The 18809-nt window shown below is 42.0% G+C and overlaps 1 pseudogene; it reads right to left on the reverse strand.

Moving 5' to 3' along the window:
• Nucleotides 1-8673: 8673 nt before the first annotated feature.
• On the reverse strand, nucleotides 8674-9872 carry LOC104650855 (ethanolamine kinase 1 pseudogene; annotated as a pseudogene).
• Nucleotides 9873-18809: the final 8937 nt, after the last annotated feature.

The raw sequence follows: 18809 nt of genomic DNA on the forward strand, positions 1-18809 counted from the left end.
TGTGCAAATTAGGAAAAGTTAGTATAAAACATGCCATTGAAATTTAGGCTATAACATCATTAGTTTTTAAAAATTCTTTAGGCAATAAATTTAGTCCCCCTTGTCCTATGTACATTCTTCCACCACAAGGAATTAGGGACAATGTCCACTCTAGCTTCTTCCTGCTGAGTAGAGGTGCAGCTCTGAATATGAGGAAAGAAATGGTTTCATATTAAGTTGAAGATATTCTCTAACATCTGGTTCAATATTAGCATTTTGCGTCACTAGCGTATGCTTTTTAAAAACAGTTTTAACATAGCATTGGAAGCAGCATTATCAGATTACCGGATATACAATTAATATTAACAGTTGATAAAGTTTCAATTTTACTATGCCGTGGAGCACATATCAAATTCTGTGTGGGGGTGAAGGAATATAAATCTGAGAACCCTCTGATACCTTCTCCTTCTCTAAGAACTTGTTGTAACCAATAAGCTTGTCTTACTTTTTTCTAAATGCCTTTTATCTTCAGAAGATGTACTAGTGCAAACACAACATGATGTGTTTGCTATAATAATATACGAACTCTTCTCTGCTCCACCAATATGTGGTCTACGGATATTCTGTTATCCAGGACTACCCTGCCTAAAAACTCTAAAGGTTTTTGTTGGGGAGCTAAGGCTTCAGTTGCTTCATTCGCTAAGTTATCTAGAGTGATTGACAGATTTCTAACCATGGGTTCCTAAGGGACTACTACTCACCATGATGAGAGAGATCTGCCAAACTCTCAATAGATCAAAGTCTGTCTGCTTGGTTTTTTTCAGGTAAGGTTTGCCTTGTCCTGGAAAATAATTTTAAGAAACTAGTTCGGTGATGAGTAACACTGGAGCTATAAATAAAAATGGGAGTAGCCAGATAGCCTAATAGTCAAATTCCTCTCATGTGCCAGCTGTCAACACATTCCCAAGCCCATGGGTGGCTGACATATGGACAAACAAATGTATATGCAGGAGGTGCATATAAAGTCTTTGACACATTCTGAAAGTTACGTATTTGGTTTACTGGCAGCAGAGACAGGGGTATTACAGTTTTCTTTTGAAATGTAATTTCTCTGTCTCTGATTCTCAATTTTTACCAAAGGTAAATCACAGTATGATAAGTTTGCATGCAAAATAAGCTTCACTCAAAAAGCTCACGTCTACAATCATGTCATCTGCAAATAGAGACAATTTGACTTTCTCCTTTCCTATTTGAATACCCTTTATTTCTTTTTCTTGCCTGATTGCTCTGGCTAGAACTTCCAGTACTATATTGAATAGGAGTGGTGAGAGAGGGCATCCTTGTCTAGTTCCAGATTTCAAAGGGAATGCTTCCAGTTTTTGCCCATTCAGTATGATATTGGCTGTTGGTTTGTCATAAATGGCTTTTATTATTTTGAGGTACGTTCTGTCAATAACTAGTTTATTGAGGGTTTTTAGCATAAAGAGCTGTTTTATGTCAAAGGCCTTCTCTGCATCAATTGAGATAATCATGTGGTTTTTGGCTTTGGTTCTGTTTATGTGGTGAATTATGTTTATAGACTTGCGTATGTTGAACCAGCCTCGCATCCCCGGGATGATGCCTACTCGATCATGGTGGATAAGCTTTTTGATGTGCTGTTGCAATTGCCTTGCCAGTATTTTATTGAAGATTTTTGCATCTGTGTTCATCATGGATATTGGCCTGAAGTTTTCTTTTCTTGTTGAGTCTCTGCCGGGTTTTGGTATCAGGATGATGTTGGTCTCATAAAATGATTTGGGAAGGATTCCTTCTTTTTGTATTATTTGGAATAGTTTCAGAAGGAATGGTACCAGCTCCTCTTTGTATGTCTGGTAGAATTCGGCTGTGAACCCATCTGGACCTGGGCTTTTTTTGGGTGATAGGCTCTTAATTGCTGCCTCAACTTCAGCCCTTGTTATTGATCTACTCAGGGTTTCGACTTCTTCTGGTTTAGGCTTGGGAGGATGCAAGTATCCAGAAATTTATCCATTTCTTCCAGGTTTACTAGTTTATGTGCATAGAGTTGTTTGTAATAATCTCTGATGATGGTTTCAATTTCTGTGGAATCTGTGGTAATACCCCCTTTATTGTTTTTTATGCATATATTTGATTATTAATCTGGCGAGTGGTCTATTTTGTTGATCTTTTTGAAAAACCACCTCTTGGATTTATTGATTTATTGATTTTTTGAAGGGTTTTTTGTGTCTCTATCTCTTTCAGTTCTGCTCTGATCTTAGTTATTTCTTGTCTTCTGCTAGGTTTTGAGTTTTATTAATCTTGCTCCTCTAGCTCTTTCAATTTTGACGATAGGGTGTCAATTTTAGATCTCTCCTTGCTTCTCATGTGGGCATTTATTGCTATGTATTTTCCCCTAGAAGACCCCATCATCACAGCCCAAAATCTCCTGAAACTGATAAGCAATGTCAGAAAAGTCTCAGGATACAAAATCAATGTGCAAAAATCACAAGCATTCCTATACACCAATAACAGACTTAAAGAGAGCCAAATCAAGAACGAACTGCCATTCAAAATTGCTACAAAGAGAATAAAATACCTAGGAGTACAATTAACAAGGAACATAAAGGACCTTTTCAAGGAGAACTACAAGCCACTGCTCACTGAAATGAGGACACAAACAGATGGAGAAACATTCCATGTTCATGGTTAGGAAGAATCAATATCATGAAAATGGCTATACGGCCCAAAGTAATTTACAGATTCAACACTATCTCCATCCAGCTACCAATGACCTTCTTCACAGAACTGGAAAAAAAACACCTTAAACTTCATATGGAACCAAGAGAGACTGCATAGCCAAGTCAATTCTAAGCAAAAAGAACAAAGCGGGAGGCATCGCACTACCAGACTTCAAACTATACTACAAGGCTACAGTAATCAAAACAGCATGGTACTGGTACCAAAACAGAGATGTAGACCAATGAAACAGAACAGAGGCCTCAGAGGCAGCACCACACATTTACAACCATCTGATCTTTGACAAACCTGACAAAAACAAGCAATGGGGAAAGGATTCCCTGTTTAATAGGTGTTGGGAAAACTGGCTAGCCATGTGCAGAAAGCACAAACTGGACCCCTTCCTGACACCTTACACTAAAATTAACTTCAGATGGATTCAAGACTTAAACATAAGACCTAACACCATAAAAACCCTAGAAGAAAATCTAGGCAAAACCATTCAGGGCATAGGCATAGGCAAGGACTTCATGATCAAAACACCAAAAGGATTGCAACAAATACTAAAATACACAAATGGGACCTAATCAAACTCCACAGCTTCTGCACAGCAAAAGAAACAGTCCTTAGAGTGAATCAGCAACCAACAGAATGGGAAAAAAATTTTGCTGTCTACCCATCTGACAAAGGGCTGATATCCAGAATTTATAAAGACCTAAAACAGATTTACAAGAAAAAAGAAGCCCATTCAAAAGTGGGCGAAGGATATGAACAGACACTTTACAAAAGAAGACATACATGAGGCCAACAAACATATGAAAAAAATGCTCATCATCACTGGTCATTAGAGAAATGCAAATCAAAACTACATTGAGATACCATCTCACGCCAGTTCAAATAGCAATTATTAAAAAATCTAGAGACAATACATGCTGGAGAGGATGTGGAGAAATAGGAACACTTTTACACTGTTGGTGGGAGTGTAAATTAGTTCAACCATTGTGGAAGACAGTGTGGCGATTCCTCAAGGACCTAGAAATAGAAATTCCATTTGACCCAGCAATCCCATTACTGGGTATATAGCCAATGAAGTATAAATTGTTCTACTATAAGGACACATGCACATGAATGTTCATTGCAGCAGTGTTTACAACAGCAAAGACCTGGAACCAACCCAAATGCCCATCAATAATAGACTGGACAGGGAAAATGTGGCACATATACACCATGGAATATTATGCAACCATCAAAAACGATGAGTTTGTGTTCTTTGTAGGGACATGGATGAACCTGGAAACCATCATTCTCAGCAAATTTACACAACAACAGAAAATCAAACACCGCATGTTCTCACTCATAGGCGAGTGTTGAACAATGAGAACACATGAACACAGGGAGGGGAGCACTACACACTGGGGTCTGTTGGGGGGAAATAGGGGAGGGACAGTGGGGTGTGGGGAGTTGAGGGGAGAGTGCATGGGGAGAAATGCCAGATATAAGTGAAGGGGAGGAAGGCAGCAAATCATGCTGCCATATGTGTACCTATGCAACAATCTTACATGTTCTTCACATGTACCCCAAAACCTAAAATGCAATTAAAATAAAAAGCTCATTTCTATTACTGCTTCCTCTTTTCTACTGAATATTGGGTCAGCAATCCTCATACAAATTTTTACCATAGGGTCCTGGAATGCTTTTTCTAGTCCATTCGTATAAACTCCAAGTTTATCAGACTTGTATTTAAGAACACTTATCAAAATCCTCTTCATGAAAAGTAATGTGAATTATAGATAATTGCAATTGATTTTAGAGAGGAATTCAAAAGAGTAACTCTGACAGCAAAAACAGCATATCCATGATTAAAATCTAATAAGAGTTCTCAATTGGCAAGAAATTTAATTTTTTCTCTTACATGCAGCATTTGAAGATAACCAGAATTATGACTGACAGCATCAAATTAGGACCAGCAGACTTCTGTAAATGTTATGAAATCCTTGGAGTACTTAGACTAATGATAAATCTATACAAATACAACTTTAGAAAACATAGTTAAAAGTATGATCAATATCACATTAGATTTTTATAAATTTCTGTAATTTTCAAAAAATTTGTGTCAATAACATATTCATAAATGTAACCCAAAGAACACCAATGTTATTTATGATTTAATAATGCCTTCCATACAGTTTTCCAAATGTCTTACTGCAGACATCGAAGGTTCAAAACGCTTGATCAAAACAGAATCACAGGTCATTTAAAACTATTATAAAACTATTATTTTATAATAGTTATGCATTTAGCCACAGTGATAACCAAAAGACCTCAAAAGCAATATAGAAAGTTACACTGATATAAAAACCTTAACACTTTTAATGCTTTCTCAAGAAATCAGAAAAACCAATAAAGACAACATAGGAATTACCCTGATAAAATGTAAAATCTTTTATATTTAAGCCAGTCATCAAAAAGGTAAAGAAATACCTCCTGTAGTGTAATTTATTCTTTTTACAGAATGTTTATTTAGATAACTTGTAAGTCAAACCTGATAAAAAGGGTACTTGCATTAAAGTAGACAGAGGAAGAATGTGTCCAGGGTCATGTGAAAACGCTGTATTATAGAGAAAGGTGAACAGGAAAACTCCTATCTTGAGCAGGGAGATATATGACTTCTAATGACAATGTGGGGAGTTTCATAGCTACATAAAGCAATTCGTATCAAAAAGCCAAAAGTACAAAATCATGTTACATTTGAGGAAAATATTACTTTTAAGATAAACATTATAGTGTTATGCCATAACAACGGAATTAGAAGTAGGGGAAAATGTTACAGGAGCTGACGAAAAGTTAAAGGAAAGAGGTATCATCCCTTTGGGAGGCCAAGATAGAAAGAGCACCTGAGGTCAGGAGTTCATCAGTGTGACCAACATGGTGAAACCCCATCTCCACAAAAAAATATAAAAATTAGTAGGGTGTGGGGGTGCACACCTGTAATCCCAACTACTGGGAAGATGAGGGACAAGAATCACTTGAACCTGGGAGGCAGTGTTGCAGTGAGCTGAGACTGCACCACTACATTCCAGCCTGGTGGACAGAGCAAGACTCAATCTAAAAAGAAAAAGAAAAAGTAAAAAAAAGGTAAAAAAGCAGGAGGACAGAGTTTAAGTGGACAGGCTTCATTAGTCTTCTTTCCGCTTATTAGCTTATGCAAGCAGTATTGTTATTATCTTAAAATAAAATTATAAAATAGTATCTGGAAGCCTCATGGTAACCTGAAATCAAAAAACATATGAAATATACACAAAAAGTAAAAGCAAAAATATTAAATCATATTAGAGAAAATCACTTTCACTAAAAGGAAGACAGGAAGGGAAAAAAAAGGGAGAGAAGACCACAAAACTAACAAAAAAACAAGTAAGATATTAAGAGTAAGCCCTTACTTAACAATAATAATGAATGTAAATGGACTGAACTCTAGAATCAAAAGACATAAGTGGCAAAATGGATTAAAAAAAAATAAGACCAATGATTTATCTGTTGCCTACAAGAAACACACTTCACCTATGAAGACACAGATAGTCTGAAAATGAGGGGAAGGAAAATATTCCCTGCCAATGGAAACCGGAAACCAAAAAAAGAGTAGAAATAACTATACTTACATCAGACACAATAAACTTTAAAACTATAAGAAGAGACAACGAAGGCCAGCACATAATGATAAAGGGGTCAGTTTAGTGAGAAAACATAGTAATTGTAAATATAAATGCACTCAACACTGAAGCACCCAAATATATAAAGAAAATGTTATTATAGTTGGCTAGAACTCAATACAACGATAGCTGTACAATTCAACGCAATTTCAGCATTTAACAGCTCTTCCACACAGAAAAGTAAGAAACGATGAACTTAATCTAAATAATAGACTAAATGGAATTAATACATATTTACAGAATATTTTACCCAAGAGCTGCAGAATATACATTATTTTCCTCAGCACATGGGCCATTCTCAAGCACAGGCCATATGTTAGGTCACAAAACAAGTCTTAAAACCTTTAAATAATGAAATAAGATCAAGCATCTTCTCTGACTACAAAGGAATAAAACTAGATATCAAGAAGAAGAGGAATTTTGGAAACCGTACAATCACATGCAAGTTAAACAATGTGCTCCTGAATGAATGACTAGTGGGTCAATGAAGATATTAAGATGGAAATTGAAAATTTTCTTGAAACAAACTGTAATGAAACACAATATACCAAAACTTATGATACATGAAAAGAAGTACAAAGGTAGAAATTTGTAGCTATAAGTGCCTACCATCAAAAAAGAAGAAAAACGTCAAATAAACAATACATCTTAAAGAACTAGAAAAGAACAAACTGAATCCAAAATTAGAAAATAGTAAAGATCGTAGCAGAAATAAAATTAAAGCAAAAAAATCATAAGATCAATTAAACTTTTTTAAAAGTTGGTTTTCTGAAAAGTTAAACAAAATTGACAAACTTTTAGTCAGGTTAAGAAAAAACAGAGAAGATGCAAATAATTAAAATCAGAGATAAAAAAAAGGAGGCATTAAAACTGATACTGCAGAAATTCAAAGGCTCATAACTGGTTATTATATGCCAATAAACTGGAAAGCATAACAGAAATTGACAATTCCTAGACTCATCCAACTTACATAGGTTGAACCATGAAAACATCCAAGACCAGAACAGATCAGTAACAAGTAATGAGATTGAAGCCATCAGAAAGTCTTCCAGTAAAGAAAAGCGCAGGAACTGATGGCTTCACTGCTGCTGGCTTCACACCAAACATTTAAATAACTAGTATCAATCTTCCTCAAACTATTTTGAAAAACAGAAGAGAGAATACTTCCAAACTTATTCTATGAGGCCATTATTACCCTGATAGCAAAATCAGACAAAGCCATCAAAAAAGGAAACTACAGGCCAGTATCTCTAATACTGATGCAAAAATCCTCAACAAAATATCAGCAAATCAAATGCTACAATACATTAGAAATGTATAATTCATCACGATCAAGTGGGATTTATCCCTGGGATGCAAGGGCCAATCAACACATAAGCAATGTGATACATCGTATCAACAGACAAAAACTGTGTTATAATCATATCAACTGAAAAGAAAAAGCATTTGATGAAATTCAACATCTCTGCATGCTATAAATCTCAAAAAACCGGGTACAGAGGAAACATAATAAAAACCACAGGAGATAAAAAGGTTACAATGAACAATTAGAATGTTTACTGAAATTAATCTTATTAAAGTTAAACTTAAAAAAATTATCTGGGACATTTTCATTGCTTAAACTTAACAAACATGAAACAGATAAAAAGTCACAGAATTGTGTTAAGTTTATAATAAATAATTCACATAAAACATAGGTTAAATTATCAAAGAAATGCTTAAACTGTCATCTTTATACCTGTTGCAGATTTAACACATTTCTAATCCACCACATACTGATAGCAGTAGGTATATTTCTTGACATCATTCAGTCTATTTAAAAAATAGATTGATTGTTTAGAGGCATAATTTATAAAGCAAGATAACGAAATTAACAGAATTTAACTAATATTGGCTTTTTGGAATTTCTTCTCTCTCTTTTTTTTTTTTTTTGAGACGGAATTTCGCACTTGTGACCCAGGCTGGAGTGCAATGGCGCAATCTCGGCTCACCGCAACCTCCGCCTCCTGGGTTCAGGCAATTCTCCTGCCTCAGCCTCCTGAGTAGCTGGGATTACAGGCCCGCGCCACCATGCCCAGCTAATTTTTTGTATTTTTAGTAGAGACGGGGGTCTCACTATGTTGACCGGGATGGTCTCGATCTCTTGACCTTGTGATCCACCCGCCTCGGCCTCCCAAAGTACTGGGATTACAGGCTTGAGCCACCGCGCCCAGCAGGATTTCTTAAGAAAAGATTAATAAGCATTGCTCAGCCACTGGAGAATAATGAAATCTCTTCTTTACTCAGGCACTTTTAATGCAGTAACCTCAGGCTTCATTTTAAAGTACTCATTAAAACGAACAATTGCATACTCAAGGAAATCAAACTCAATAGTGGAGTATTTGGCTTGAATTAAAGCCCACAACCCCCAAAAGAAATAAGAAGCCAATGCAAACTGACTGACTTGAATGAAGAGTATTTCCACCTCCTTTTCAGGAACTTCAGTCCCAAAGCCCTTAAATTCTTTGTAGGCTTCAAGGTAAGAACGCAGCCACTGGCTCTGTAGTTCTCTATCTGGATACAGACTATAGTCTACATCACTTACACCTGCAAATTCATTGAAATGATTTGCAATATCATATGCCAGGTAGTTGTATCCAGAATATTCATAATCAGTGAACTGTACATCACCTTGTTTCTCACTGCAGATTATATTCTTACACAATAGGTTATTATGGCAAAGCACAACAGGTGAGCCCAGGATGTGGGCTCCTTGACTTGAAGGTCCTTCATCCAAGTCATCTCTTCCTGAAGAATCTGAGAGCTTGGGAAATCACTTAGGAACCTTTTATTAATGTCTTCATCTGCAAATCCTGTGGGAATGAGAGAGAAATACTTTCCCATCTTTAGCCATAGATTAGATTTGGGGATCCAGCCATTGTGTGCATGGATGGCATGGATTTTAGCAAGCTGACGAGCTATTAGCCTGAAAATGGCTGGGTTGCAGACATGCTTTGGATCCAATGCTTCTCCTTGTATAAACTCATAGCATAGTCCATTGTTGAAGGTACAGTAGAGTTGTGGTGCACACCCATGAGCCTGTAACACTCGAAAACTCTTTACTTCCTCATCTCGATCAACTAATAACTCAGTCTTATTGCCATAAATTCTCACCAGGACTACATCCTCCGTGGTATTTCCCATATAACCGCCAATAAGTTTATTTGTGATTCCATCTGTGAAGAGCTGCAGGGTCACCTCCTGGGGGTCCCAGTGAGCCCGCAGGTGTTGCAGGGGGCTCTGGGCCCCCTCCCGGCAGCGCTGCTCCTCCTGATCCTGGACAGTGACGTTCAGCTTGGGCACCTCCAGGGAGCCGGGAGGGACGTGGATGTAATTGGCCATGGCCCAGGCGACGGCGGAGACTACCACCACGACGACGGCGACGGCGACCACGAGAACGGACAGACTGGTGGATCCTTCCGTCCCGGGGAGCCCTCGCGGGAGGGCTGGGGCGCTCGGACTGGCGGGCGAGCGGCAGGAGAACGTCTGGAGGCTGCACTGTCTCCGATCCGGGTCTGGACAGCAGCTGAACTGAGCCCGGGCCGCTCTCGGGGAAAATTCCTGTTGTCGGCCTATCCACTCTGTTGATTGTTTCCTTGGCTGCTGTTTAAGGAGCTTTTTTGTTGGATGTAATTTCATTTGTCTATTTCTGCTTTTGTTGCCTGTGCTTTGCGGGTCATTTCTAAAAAATCATTGCCCAGGTCAGTGTAGTAGCTCTACAGTTTGAAGAGCTCTTTCTTCTAGTAGCTCTACAGTTTGAAGTCTTATGTTTAAGTTTTCAATTCATTTGTGTGTGTGTGTGTGTGTGTGTGTGTGTGTGTGTGTGTGTGTGTGTTTTAATACAGTGTGAGAGGAGCCTCTCATTTTACTCTGTGGCATGTGGGTATATCCATTTTTCCCAATGCTGACTATGGAAGAGAGTGTGACCTCTTCATTGCATGTTCTTGAAGTCTGTTGAAAATAGACTCCTGGCTGGGTGCAGTGGCTCACGCACATAATCCCTGTACTCTGGGAGGCTGAGGCAGGCGGATCACCTGAGCCCAGGAGTTCGAGACCAGCCTGGGCAACATATCAAAACCCTGTCTCTACAAAACAAAACAAAAATTGGCCAGACATGGTGGCAGAGGCCTGTAGTCCCATCTACTTGGAAGGCTGAAGTGGGAGAATCACCTGAGCCCAGGAGAAAGAGGTTGTAGTAGATGAGATTGTACCACTGCACTCCAGCCTGGATGAAAGAATCAGACCCTTGTCTCAAAAAAGGAAAAAAAAAGATAATCTTTGTTCATTTATTTCTAGGTTAAGTTGTATTTTGCTTTTGTAATTCTCTTCAACTGTTCTTTTCAATTCTTCATCTAGCTTCTGGGATCAAATACTTAACTCATTTTGTTACCAGAAATATGTAGAAACCATGGGTAACTTTCAGATAGTGTTTTGGTTGTATTACACAAGTTTTGATTTTGTATTTAACATTTTTATATTTGTAATATCCTTCACCTAGCACATTTCTAATTTGGTGTGTGATTTATTTCTGTAAGCTACTCAGTGTCTGGGCTTTGTTTTCTCAGGTTTTCCAACCTATGTTTTAAAAATCCCTATTTGTAAGGGTTAATTCTAATTTGTCTGGTGAGCAGATAATATGGTTTCAGTAATTATGATTGTGACTGAGAGTATACAATTTTTTTTCAGGGTACATGTGATAATTTGATACATTTCTATAATTTGTAGAAATCACATCAGTCAGTGTACCTGGCATGCTGATTGCCTTAAATATTTGTCATTTTTTATGCCAGCAAAATGTCCTTTTTTTATGCTAGCATAATTCTTTCTACCCCTTTTGAAATAATACAATATATTATTGTAAACAGTAGTCATCCTATGGAGCTATCTAACACTAGGCCTCACCTCTGCTGTCAAACAGTATATTTGCAGCCATCAATCAACTTCTATTTATCTCTTCTCCTACCCCTCATCCCAGCCTCTGGTAACCACCGATCTACCCTACATCTTCTGGAGACCCACTTTTGTTGCACTCACATGAGTGAGAACATGTACAATGTGTCTTTCTGCTTTGGCTTATTTTATTAAACATAATGACCTCCCATTCTATCCATGTGGCTGCAAATGACAGGATATTATTCTTTTCTATGGCTGCACAATATTCTTACTCTGTACCACATTTCCTTTATCCATTAATTCCTAAAATGAGCATTTAGGTTGCTGGCATATTTTGGCTGCTGTGATTAGCACTGTGACGAACCTGGGAGTGCAGATCTCTCTTAGAGGTATTGATTTCCTTACTTTTGGATACATATTCCACAGTGGAATTGGTGGATCATGTGGCTAGTTCTAGTCTCAGTGTACCAAATAATATGGTTTAGATTTGTGTCCCCCTGTCTCCAATCTCATGTCAAATTGGAGGAGGGACCTGGTAGGAGGTGATCAGATCATGGGGTCAGATTTTTCCCTTGCTGTTCTGATGATAGTGAGTTCTCCTGAGACATGATGGCTTAAAAGTGTGTGACACCTTCTTCTTAGCTCTCTTTCTCTCTGATAGAGATTAGGAAGGGCCAAAACACCAGGTGCTGGAACAAGCTTTATTGAGAACAGAACGAGAGCTGCCGGGCTGCACCCAAAAATGGCACGCAGTGCTTGCAGCTTGGCGAGGGAGAGTTTTACGGCCTGCAAGCAGGCTGATGCAACCAGTGTGGGTAGGGGGTTGCATGAGACGGGAGGGGTTGGGAACATCCTAGGTGGCGCGAGAGGGGAGGGGTTGGGGGACATCTGAGGTGGAAAGTCCCCTGGGAGGGAGTCATTCTAAACTTTGAGGAACTTGAGGTAGTTATCAGGTGGCAGCTGGGGTTAAAATGGAGTAAGTTCTGTCATTCCCACCTTTAAAGGGATAGGGTAAGGGGGCGAGAGGGTTGTGGCAAGGGGGCAACAGTTGTTCTGGCTACTTCCTGCTGAGCGGGGCCAGGGTTGACGAGGTGGTTGTAGGAGGATGGTACTCTTCGGTGCCACCGGGTTTGAAGAGTTGATGCCCTCCAATCATGAAAAGCTTGGAGACTGTATGGTTGGTGAAGGCCTTCATGTGTTCCTGCAAAAATTTTGAGAGACAGTGGACAAGACTTGGGCCGAACAAGAGGAGTAGAATTCGGATTGAGAAGGGGCCTAGGAGGGGAAGTAGCCGAGGTACCCCCTTCCAGAGGGAGGACCGAGAGGCCCAGGAGTCTGTCATTTGTTTTCTGATGTTGGAAGCTTTCTCAGTGAGCCTGTTTGCTGTATGTTGTACTAGCCCTGCCTGGTCGGTGTAAAAGCAGCACTCTTCCCCGAGGAAAGCACATAATCCCCCTTTTGCTGCGGTGAGGAGGTCAAGGCCTCTTTGATTTTGGAGAACTATGGCGGCAAGGGAGTCCATTTGGGATTGGAGGGTCACCAGTGATTTGGCTGTGTCCTCCAGGCTGTGGGCCAGCTCTTTGGATAGGGAAAAGAAGTAGGATAGAGATGTTGCTAGGCCTGCTACCCGTGAGCCGACGCCTGTGGCTATACCCAAGCCAGCTAACGGGAATGAGGGTGACGGCTCTCTGTGGCCTGGCATGGGTGCTAACTGGGACGGGGATGTATTGGTTTCCAGGGGCAATATTTACCTTGGGGGAGATGAGAGCTAAGGTACAGATGCCAGTCCAATTGGTGGGTAGACAGAGATAAGTGGAGGTGCCGCATAGGAAGAATAGGACTTCCTCGCTGTTGAGGCAGAACTGGGGGTGGATGCTGAGAACAGGAGTCATTTGGCTGTCAGCGGTATCCCATATATGTGAGGTACCAACCATTGCAGCTCCCTTTAGGAGAGGGAACTGGGAGTGGGGAGCAACCTGACTTGGCCCCTGCTTTTTGTTTTCCCACTCTAGGACATAATTTGGGGTATCTACTAGGATCCATTCGGAGAGGATTTGGAAGGTTGGGATTAGGTGGCACGTGCTAGTGGAGGGCTTGGGACAAGTGACCCAGGGGTGCATGTTTTTGCACCCCATGTGTTGGCCCATGCAAAATCCTGAGTTCTTATTGAGGAGTGAGGGGGCGTTGGCGAAGGCCCCTAGGGAAGGAAATGAGGTAAAGCAGTACAGGGTTGACTTTGGCAGTTGAGTAAGGTAAACACTGTAGGTAACGTAGTCAGAGGAGGGCAGCAGTTGGAGGGTAAAGTTACAGGTCTGTAGAGAATGTGCAGGTTCCATTTGATGTTTAAGAATCAGGCTGTGAGTTGGGTTGTTTGGGAGAGAAACGCAGGGCCATGGTCAGATTGTGGACTACTTGGAAGGCCAAATCGGGGAATGATTTCTGAAACGAGGGCTTGTGTGACGGCTGCCATGTCCTCCATGGATGAGGGAAAGGCCTCCATCCATTCTGAGAAAGTGTCCGCAAGAGTGAGGAGGTACTTTAACGTTTTGTGGGGAGGCATATGAGTGAAGTCTATTTGCCAGTCTTGCCCTGGAATATATCCTGTGGCCTGATGGGTGGGGAAAGAGCGGACTTGGAGACCTCCCTGGGTAGAGCAGCATGCACATAAAGGGCAATTGTGGGTCATGTGTTTGTTCATGTGGGGTTGGTAGTAGACAGGTTGGAGAAGGCGCAGTAAGGGTTCAGCCCCTAGGTGCATAGTGTTGTGGAGGTCCAGAAGTATTTGTTCAGCCTGATCATTGGGGAGGGCATATCGTCCTGAAAAGAGGTACCATTCCTCCTGCTGGGTGACCCCTAGTTGCTGGAGCTGTTGTACCTCCTAGGGGGTGTACCTGGGGGTGGTAGCAGGGGCCACAATGAATGTTTTGGCCGGTGCTGTGGGGAGGCAGGTAGAGGTGTGGGCTGCTTGTTTGGCTGCCTGATCTGCTTTATGATTGCCAAGGGTGATGGGATCACTTGTGGTTTGATGACCTCGGCGGTGGATGATGCCTGCCTCCTTGGGGAGTTGGGCCGCTTCGAGTAACTGCCTGATGCGGTGGCCGTTTTTAATGGACCCCACCTTGGGTAGTCATATGTCCCCTTTCTATCTAGATTGCAGTGCAGGGGTGCAGAATGTGGTGGGTGTAGTTGGAGTCTGTGCATATGTTAATCCTGAGATCCTTTGTTAAAGTGAGGGCTCACGTTAGGGCAACCAGTTCCGCCTGTTGGGAGGTGGTGCCAGGGGGGAGGGGAGCTGCCTCAATGGTGTGTTTTTCACTTACTGTGGCATAACCCACCTTGGGGTTGTCTTTGGATGTTGCACTGCCGTCAGTGAACCAAGTGTAATGTGGTTGATCGATGGGGTGAGGAAGGATGTGTGGGAAAGGATTAAGGAAAAGGTCTCGGGCCTCAGTGCAGCTGTGTTGTGGAGGGTTGGCTTGTTTACGGATTAGAAAAGCTGAGTTTAAAGGGGGGCATGGCTCAAAGGAGAATTGGGAGTTGTCAGTGAAGGTTAAGTGGACTAATTGGGTTCGGGACGGAGAGAGGGTTGACATGGCTCTGTGGGTGAACAGGTCTTGAAAGTGATGTGGAGAACGAATGGCGGAGTTTTGCCCAAATGTTAGCTTGGTGCTTTCTTGAGCCAGGAGGGTGGCTGCAGTGAGGGCCTGTAAACATGGTGCCCACCCTCTGGTGGTGGTATCTAGCTGTTTTGAGATGTATTTGACAGGGGTGAAGAGGTTATCGGCTCCTTGTCCCAGGACCTCAATTGCAATATCCTCAGACTCTGTGACATACAGAATGAAAGGGAGGGACAGGTTGGGGAGGGAGAGACTGTGACTGTGACTAGAGAAGTTTTTAGTTTTGGAAGGCAGTATGTATTGGACTTGTAGGGTATGGGGCAATAGCGGGGTCTCCCTTTGCGACCTCATATAATGGTTTAGCCAGAATACTGCAATTAGGGACCCATAGGCGGAGATATCCCGAGTCCCAGGAAGCAGAGAATTTCTCCTTTGGTGTTTGGGGTTGGTAATTGGGAGATGAGGCTTTTGCGGTCAGTTGTTATAGCCCTGGTAGTAGTGGTGAGTAGGACTCCTAGATAAGTGACCTCTTGTAAGGATATTTGGGCCTTTAGGGGTGAGACTTTGTATCCTCTGGTGGCCAGGAAGTTTAAAAGGAGGATGGTGTGCTGTTGGGAGTCCTCGTAAGAGGGGCTGCAGGGAAGGAGATCGTCCACATACTGGATGAGGGTACTGGGGTTTAGGGAGAGCTGTGAGAGATCTTTGGCTAGAGACTGCCCAAAGAAATTGGGTCTGTCCCAGAAGCCCTGGGGCAAGACCATCCAGGTGAGCTGTTGGGTGTGGTGGTTGTCTGGGTCCATCCAAGTGAAAGCGAAAAGGTCTTGGCAGGAGGGATGTAGGGGAATGGTGAAAAAGGCGTCTTTGAGGTCTAAGACCGAAAAAAAAAGTGAGTAGCTGCCGGAATGGTGGACAGAAGAGTATATGGGTTGAGTACTGCAGGGTGTACAGGTAGGACAGCCAAGTTAATGGCTCTAAGGTCTTGGACTGAGCCATAGGAGCCATTGGCCTTTTTGACAGGTAGAATGGGTGTATGATAGGGTGAGTGGGTAGGGCACAGGAGATGGGACTGGAGAAGTCTGGTAATTATCGGCTTTAGCCCTCGCAAGTGGGCTAAAGCAACTGGGTACTGAGGAACGTTGGGGAACAGGGAGGGGTCCTTAAGTTTTATAAGAATGGCGGGGTGATGTGTAGCTATGGAGGGTGAGGCTACATCCCACCCAGAGGGGTTAACCAAATTGGGGGGTAGAGGGGACTTTGGAGGGGTAGGGAGAGGGTCTGGGGCCACTTGCAGCAAAAAGTGACGGGCTGGAGAGACGATACTAAATGTTAGGGTGGTTTTGAACTTAGATAGTATGTCTCTCCCTAGTAGGGGAAGAGGGCACTGAGGTATGACCAGAAATTTGTGTGAGAAATGGACACAGTGTAGGGTGCAAGAGAGAGGCTGGGTAACTAATGGCCGGTGTTCTAAGCCTGTTACTCCCACTATGGTGACTGGGGAGGCAGAGAGGGGTCCTAAATGCTCAGGAAGGGTGGAGTAGGTAGCCCTGGTATTGATAACAAAGGAGATCGGCTTACCTGCAATGAGGAGTGTTACCCTGGGCTCATGTGTGGTGCTGTCAGTGGAGAGGAGGTCCCTCTCACTGAAAGTGGCCACAGACTGCCTTCCAGCAGCACCAGCTGGGCGTGTGTGCCATTTTCTCTGTCCATGTTTCCTGGGACCCACAAGCACAGAGTTTGCTCATACCACACTCTCATCAGCCTCTCTTTTATCTATGTTTTTCCTTTGTAACTATTTCAGATCATGTTTCCGTCCATCCCTGAGTCACCAACCCAAGTGTAAATAATGTGGATCACTCTTCCAAATAATCTCTACAGACACTTAAAGAATTCATAAAGTGTCTTTGCATTTTTGCATTAAAATGATGTTCCCCCTTTAGGCCTCAGGTGGTTATTTTTTATTTTTTCTAAGATTTAAACTCATAATTATACATTTAATTTTATCCATGTGTGCATGTGAGCCTCTTCCATGACTTCCAACTGGTCAGCATTGCGTCAACTACTCTTTCCTTATAAACCCTCTTGTGCCAAGCATCCAGGTTGGATACCAGCTACCTCCTATGATGAGGACTTCCTCCTTTATCTTTCCCTCTGCCTCTGAACGAGAGAGGGCTTGGTGCATAGAGGGTGCACACTTAATGTTACAGTGTGCTGAGGAAACCCCTCAGGATGATTGACCTCCTGAATACTCCCAGTTGTGAGTGAGAGTTTGATTCCCCACAACCTAACTGGCAATTTATTTTTTTTTTTATTGCAACATTAGTTGTCTGCTCAGCACTCACTGGTTTCATGCCTGACTCAGAAATAAGTGTGCAGTTCTGGAGTATCCACAGGAACCCACAGGTTTTGCTTGCCCAGGCCCTGCTGGCTGGCAGACCTCCATCCCTCTTTCTGCTGCCAGCTCAAGGAGCTTTGACTGCTTCCGCCACTCCCATCACACTCCTGCCCCAAGCTCCTTTGCTTTCCCTTCGCTCTTCCTGGATGGAGCCTTCCACACAGACATGCTGGGCTCCTCCACAGCTGCTCCTTTTGCCTCAGGTGAATCTGAACCCATGTTCGTGTGACTGTCATTCATCCATATTTGCCTTCTGTGATGCTTTATTGTGATATTTGCCCATTTTTAATTAGGTTTCCACTTTATTTGTTTTTTCTATTTTTTTCTGAATTCTCAATAGCCCTTGAAAATATCTTTCCATTGTTTGGTACTCCTGGGCAACTTTACCTGTTAGGTCCTTCTTTGAACAAAACACCTTAAATAGTCATGCAGGAACTCATAAGTCTGTGTGGTTTCTCAGAGAGAATAACCCACCATGTACTCACTTTTGTCTGTCATATTCATAGAAACTTCAGCAAGTTTGGCATAGTAAAGCCTATGAAAGTGCACTCAGTCACAAGTGATTAGCAGAATGCATAGTTTCACCCTGGACTATGACAAAAAGTGTCATCCGGGGGCCGAGGCTGGAGGGACGTGCAGGCCCATCCTATCACGGAAGTGGGAGAACCTGGAAGCCACATTCATAGCCTCCTGGGCTAAGTAGCTGCGAGCTCAGGTGGGCTGGGCTTCACGCTCTCCAGTTAACTTGTAAGGCATCGTTCAGGGACACAGGAAGTGGCACAGAGTTTCTCACACCTATCGCCACCAACATAGACATGTGATCAGAGAGAAAAATGCAGAGGGTTGGTGAGGTTGTGGAGGAGCTGAGCTGTCACATATGACTCTGGGAACATACTTCGTTCCAACCACCTTGATAAATGGCTTTCTAGGGCATACTACAGTAATCGGTAGCTGTGACCCTACAGTCCCACTCCTGCTACCTATGTCCAAAAGACATGCACGAGGCAAGGATGTTGGTGTCCACCTGGGGGGCTTTATAGCAGCATCGCTTCACGCAACTATCATGATAAACAGTGAATGTAAAACAGAGGATGTAAACTCATTGCACCAACTTCCTACAATGTAGATGTTATATATGGACAGGAAAAAGCAGTACAAAATGATGAATGTTTCATGACAGTGTAGCGTAGGTGGAATTTACACGATATTTACATATAATTTTCAATCAGAAACAAAAGAGTACATACTGTAGGCTTCCATTTATATAATTTTTAAAAATAAATGTATTTATTTTAAATTGATTTAATATATGTTGATCATGACCAGAATAGTGAGTGTCTCTTGGGTGTTACTGCCTGGGAGTTAGCCAAAGAGGGGCTGCCAGGTGTTTATATCTGGGTGGTGGTAACACAGATTTTGCAAGAAGGCAACAACGTGTACCTGTAGTGT

Source organism: Saimiri boliviensis, chromosome 13 (assembly GCF_048565385.1).
Source record: "Saimiri boliviensis isolate mSaiBol1 chromosome 13, mSaiBol1.pri, whole genome shotgun sequence".
Taxonomy (NCBI): Eukaryota; Metazoa; Chordata; class Mammalia; order Primates; family Cebidae; genus Saimiri; species Saimiri boliviensis.